Source organism: Seriola lalandi, unplaced genomic scaffold (assembly GCF_002814215.2).
Source record: "Seriola lalandi dorsalis isolate HSWRI2012SDOR001 ecotype SW California unplaced genomic scaffold, Sedor1 jcf7180002054664, whole genome shotgun sequence".
NCBI classification, from domain to species: Eukaryota; Metazoa; Chordata; class Actinopteri; order Carangiformes; family Carangidae; genus Seriola; species Seriola lalandi.
The window spans coordinates 204,681-210,705 of NW_019525217.1; the positions used below are offsets into that span (position 1 = coordinate 204,681).

The following is a 6,025-nucleotide window of genomic DNA, read 5'->3' on the forward strand; positions in this document are numbered from 1 at the left end:
GTATAACATCAGTATAATGTTAGAGCATATTCACTGGCTGAAGATGTGGAGACTGCTCCTGGGTCAGAGCCTTGCTGGCTGCCCACAAAGCTGATCAAGACCATACCAGCTCAAGATCAGAAATGGATCTCAGCAGCTCTCTGGAAGCACCAGCGGCTGCGCACTGACCTAAAACTGTGGTATGATCCACCAGAGCCAGCCCTCATTTATCACCAGGCCCCCAATCCAGAGCGCTTTATCGCACACCGCCTTCTCTTGTGGATGCCATACCACCTATGGAAGGTCAGGCTGACCTGTCCTGTGGGTGGAAAACAGCTCGCAAGCTACGGAGCCCACAAGATAGCCCGCCACGTTCTGGATGTCGACAGGTATTACCTGATGATAACAGAGACTCTCTGGTGCAGTGCAGTTGGTTGCAAAACAACGTACCTTTCCAGCAGCAAGACTGTCTTGGACCAGCTGGATTTGGCGCACAGGCCGGAGTTCAGACTGATCCTGACTCGAAAGTGAGTATACTGAGATAATTTAGCCTAGGTCACAGATGTTTGTCATTGAACACACTACAGATGAGCTGGTTTTAATATTTGTCCCCTTCTTTCTCTCTTTCCCTTTGCTTAATACAGATGCGCTTGTGATACGCGGGTGATTGGCTTTCTGAGGGAGAGGGCCCTCGGTAACAGTCCCACTCGCTTGGTCAGACAACTGAGGGAAAACCACAGGGAGGAGTGGCTTAAGTGCCTCTGCCGATACCTAGGGTCACGCTCGGACTTTGCTGCCCGGCCGAGCCTGCTCCCTGTCAAGTTCCATGAACCACCTGAGCCAGTAGATATTCCTAGACACAGGTGGATGCTGGCTGTTTATGGACGAGACATTCTCAGCGGGCTGGACCACATCAAAGCCGGCATAACGTCCACCTTCGGCAGTATCCTAAAAATGGACTCTACAAAGAAGGTAAATATTTTTAACCATTAACGCCGTAAATTACTACATTATAAACAAAAGTAGTCTAAAATACAGCATTAGCAATATATGCATGTAAAATATGAAATTTAGAAATGAAACATAGTACTATTATACGAGCGCTCACATATAAATTAAATAAATTGTTTAATCATTCACTGTCTTTTCTGTGCCATTGCAGATCACCAAGAAGCTATCAGGCATTGCCGAGGGGACGGCCTTGTGGCTTACATCTGTGAGCAACGAGAAAGGCCAAATCCTTATTAGTGTCCTGACTGCTTAGGAGGGTCCTGCTTTGGACATCATGGCAACTGACCTCGTCCGCAGATACAGCAATGCTGGTGTGGCTCCTCCTCGGCTACTTTATGTAGACTGTGACTGTTGTCGGGAGGGCAGAGGACAGACCAAATTGAAAGAAAGATTTGGTGGGTGGCCAGACCTGGTTGTCAAGCTTGACATCTACCACTTCATACGGCGACTGGCATCTGGATGTACAAAGGATGCACATCCTCTGTACCCTGTCTTTATGGCCAAACTGTCCAGCTGTATTTATGAGTGGGACAGAGGAGATGTTGCCTTGCTGCGGCAAGCCAAGTGGGAGCAGCTGCAACAGGAAGGTGTCCCTGGCATCACTGAAAATCTAGTTGACCAGCAGATCTCTGTTGGAAAGACTGTGATACTTTATGATTAGATAAACATAACTATCCTAAAGAGACGACTGGACAGCATGACTAGAGGAAGGTCAGACAAAACTTGCAACACACACAGAAACAGAGAGTGCAGGAGAAGACAGTGAAATACTGAACTTACAACATATTGATTTAATGTTAAATCAGGAAATAAAACCAGAAGTTACTCTAATAATTGGAGAAAGTGAAGTAACTTTCCTTTGTGACACCGGAGCTTCACGATCTGTAGTACATCCTGACAATGTACCAGACATAATGAGATCCTCCGATGTCATCTATGTAAAATCAGCAAATGGAAAAGTTCATAAAGAAGTTTTATCACAAACAACACCGGTGACAGACCAGGAAACAAATAAGCAAACACAGATTAAATTAGTCCTGTCTCACATCTGTCCAGTGAACCTATTGGGAAGAGATTTACTGGCAGAATTAGACATAGCAGTAGTACCCTGTGATGGTGGGTTAGTTGCACAGCGCACGGTTAAACATGCAGAGACATTAGTTTTACATAGTGAAAAACCACCACAGTACTGGTATAGCCTAGATCTAGCAGGTACAGGCCCAAACTCAGTTACATCTCCTCTAACAGAAAAAGGAAAATCATGTGCTCCTCCAACAGCAGACTTTGTAAAACCAGCTGAGTTACATTGCACCATGTATTATAAACCCACCACAGGACCCAATCCTGACTGAGAAACAGTTTTACAAAATGTCTCAAACAAAACTGACCCTGACAAACCTTTATTGGGACGAAACAGGATTTTGCGGAGTAGCATGTAATCTAACTCCACAAATGAGAAAACTGTATAGATCCCTCTCAGCCCCACATTTGTCTGTATCGAAGCCAAAAAGAACACGTTGGCAAGATGTGGGGACATTTGTAACAGAGTGTGAAGAAACCTCAGATTTGGAAGATGTAAGTAAAAATATCCCATACTCCCCCAGTCTGAGAGCATACAGCCAAAAACTGAACTGGGTGACCAATGCCAGACCTAACACACATTTAAATGAATCAAAATCAAGAACATGAGAAATATATGTGTTATTAGAAGAAGAAGAACAGCTGTTAAAAGAAGTTCCATCCAAATTATGGTCACAAGGGACAGCAGATGTGGGATTAATTAAAGGGGTAGCACCAGTCTCCATAACATCAAAATCATCATTTAGACCGCATCAAAGGCAATATCCATTAAAACCTGAAGCTGAAGCAGGGATAGAAGCTATCATTAATGACCTAATCAAGGCAGGAGTCATAATTGAATGTCCTGACTCTCCATGTAACACACCACTATTCCCTGTTAAGAAATCAGCACCCTCTGCTGGATGGAGGATGGTACAAGATCTACAGGCAGTGAATAAAGCTGTGGTACCTAGGGGCACCAACAGTGCCAGATCCACATACACTATTAAATGAGTTGAAACCAGAAAATAAATATTTCAGTGACATCAGTAATGCATTTTTCTCTATTCCAGTTCATAAAGACAGTTTTGGTTTGCATTTACCTACAAAATGAAAAGATACACTTATACCCACATTCCCCAGGGATATTGTGAAAGTCCAACAATATTCTCTCAGATTATGTCTGCAAATTTAGCCAAATTTCAACCTCCAAAAGGAAGCCAGATTTTGTTATATGTTGTTGATATTCTTTTGGCCTCACCCACAAGTCAAGAGGACTCATTAGCTTTGCTAAAGTTTCTAGCTGAACAAGGACATAAAGTAAGTAAAAAGAAACTACAGCTTTGTAAAGAGACAGTAAAATATTTAGGTTATTGTCTATCAGCAGAGGGGCGACACTTAGATGAAGAGAGAAAAACAGCTATTTTACAAGCACCAAAAAGCAGATGAGGAAGCTAAAAAAGCAGTGCGAACCCATGTAGATGCGTTTGCTGTAAACACAGTAAAAGTCACACACATAGACCATGATATCTTGAAAGATATGCAGACAACATCGCCTAGAGCAAAACATAACCCCCCCCCCATTTCATTAGCTCTAGCATTAGCAACTAGCTTGTTGGCATTGTTCACTGATGAATGATGATAATAAAATGTAAAAAAGTGAGAACTTTCTAAATGCACTGTATGTGTAACTGATTGATCTGTCCAACAGCCATCTCTAGTATTCTTTCCCAACAGGTGCTTCCCACCAGGGAGTTTCTCTAGGATGAAGTGTAATTCAGGCAGAGTTTATGTTCTTACAGCTGCTTTCACACCACTGCTGTGTCTGTACTAAAATCACACACAAATATTAACATTAACATTTGAAACCTTTCTCTCTCTCTCTCTCTCTCTCTCTCTCCCTCTCTCCCTCCAGGTGACAAAGAAGCTCGCTGGTGCTGCTTCTGAAACAGTTGCCTGGGTTACCGATGTTGGTGTGTTGGATTGATAACGCCACATCTTGTCACATTGAGGCATAGCATTCCCAGCTAGAGGGGAAGCGCGGGATGCTCGGCCTGACTGGTGCCAAGGTGATCCAGAGGATCTCCTGGGAGGAGCGGAGGCTCCGCTGTTGGAGGAGGACACATGGGGCAGAGGAGACGGTCCTCCTCATCCAGGATCTCCACGTCACCCTGGACGTCTCTTTGCTGGATTCTCTCTGCATCCAGGACATATGGAGACACAGAGAAGCCACCTCAGCTGCATTCAGGGCCCACCAGGTGTGCAGCTGTACCTAGAGACTGGTAGACTGACAAAGGGCGGGGTCAGCCTTCCGACTTCCACCTTAACCAGTTCATCCCAGGTACATGCGTGTGTCTCTTTCATGCAAACATAAAATTCATTTTTGATCCAAAACCTTTTTCCTCAAGCCAGTGCCAAGTACTTCCAAGCTCCTGGCAACACCTGCCAGACAAAGCAGGAGGAATAGCGAGTTGTCTTCCCTCCCAGATACCAGGAGAGGCAGCCCAGGTGACAGTTCAAGGCAGCAACGGGGAAGAACACCTCCTGTCCTGGGAAGGAGAGTCTCCAGAGGTGAGATTCACTTCAGATATCACTGTTTCCTCTAATGCATATCAGATCTATATTAACACACACTGCTCTCTGATTATCTTTCAGCTGTCTTCTTGGACTAAACTCGGGCCCTGCAAACTAGGCCAGTGTTAGCCGCCTGGTGGAGGCCGTTTGCAACCGGCTCTGCTGTCTTCACCCGGTGGCCAAGTGGTCCAGAGGGACCGTGAGGACTCGGTGGTCATTCGTTCTCAAGGATTATGTGGCCATCAGAAAGGCAGTGCTGGCCGACCCGAGGTTGATGGCTCAGACCAACATCCGGCTCTTTGAATTGAATTGAGGACTCAGTGGTAAGAGTTTGTCATAAAGTTGTGTTGGTGTGCTGTAATCTGTTCTGTGATTTATCTTTTAATGAAAGCTGAAAATCCTAAAACAGTCTGTGTTTGTTTGTGTTCCAGGTGCTGGCCAGACTCTCCCTTCAGCAAAAGTCCTGTCCTTGGTCCAGGTGGGACAAGGACAGCCCTTTAACTTCAAAGTCCCGGAGGAGCAGCCTGGGCCCTCCAGCAGGGGTCTGCCTCCTCCTCCTCCTCCTCCTCCTCCTCCTCCTCCAGACGATGAACAGCATGGCCCCTCATCCAGTGCTGTTGGTGCTGAGGAGGTCGTGGACAGTGGCTACTGCTGAAAAAGTACATATATTCAAAGATGACAAAGACGGTAACTGAATCATTATTTTACTGCACAGTTCTTTTTTCTTTTCAATTATATTCTTAAATTGCGTTCACCATGGCCTTGAAAAGCTCTTAAAAACTCTTCAACACCAAGATGGAAGCACCTATCTGTGCGAGCAGATGTTTTCAATCATGAATCTAAACAAGACCAAGCACAGATCACACATCACTGATGACAACCTCCATGCTGTTCTACGGATTGCCTCTGCACAAGACCTAAAACCAGACATTGATACACTTGCCATGGAAAAAAGGTGTCAGATATCTGGTCAGAAAAGACATAGGTAAGCATTTTTAAAAACCTAATTAAATTATAAGAAAATGTATTTCAACCGAGAACAAGAATTAAACTGTGTGCAATTTAATATTTGTGCTTACATTTTGCTTTGTGTTTGTTATTTTCAGAACATGATCAATGGATGAGGATGGTGGAGAGGGGATCCATGTGGTGTGATAAAGGACAGGCAGCATCTCCTCATCAACTTCACCTTTTGAGTTTATTACATATACTACGTTATATGTGTAGCAATGTATTTAGTGTTTGCAGGTTTATGTGTTTATGCAGACAAATGTTCACTGTAATCAAACCATCTCTCAGTAGTTGGATGTATCCCCTTGCAAGGCTGTGTGCTGCCATTTGTTTGTGTAAAATGCTACACCTGTCACACATGTTCTTAGCAGCTCAAAATTGTTGGTTGGAC

General features: G+C 44.4%; 1 long non-coding RNA gene across 1 annotated transcript; it reads left to right on the forward strand.

Annotated features, from left to right (window-relative positions):
- The first annotated feature begins 4,424 nt into the window (after nt 1–4,424).
- Nucleotides 4,425–5,822, forward strand: LOC147818259 (uncharacterized). The gene is made up of 4 exons (XR_015438145.1): nt 4,425–4,620; nt 4,705–4,946; nt 5,055–5,608; nt 5,730–5,822. It is a non-coding gene; the product is annotated as an uncharacterized LOC147818259 (long non-coding RNA).
- Nucleotides 5,823–6,025: the final 203 nt, after the last annotated feature.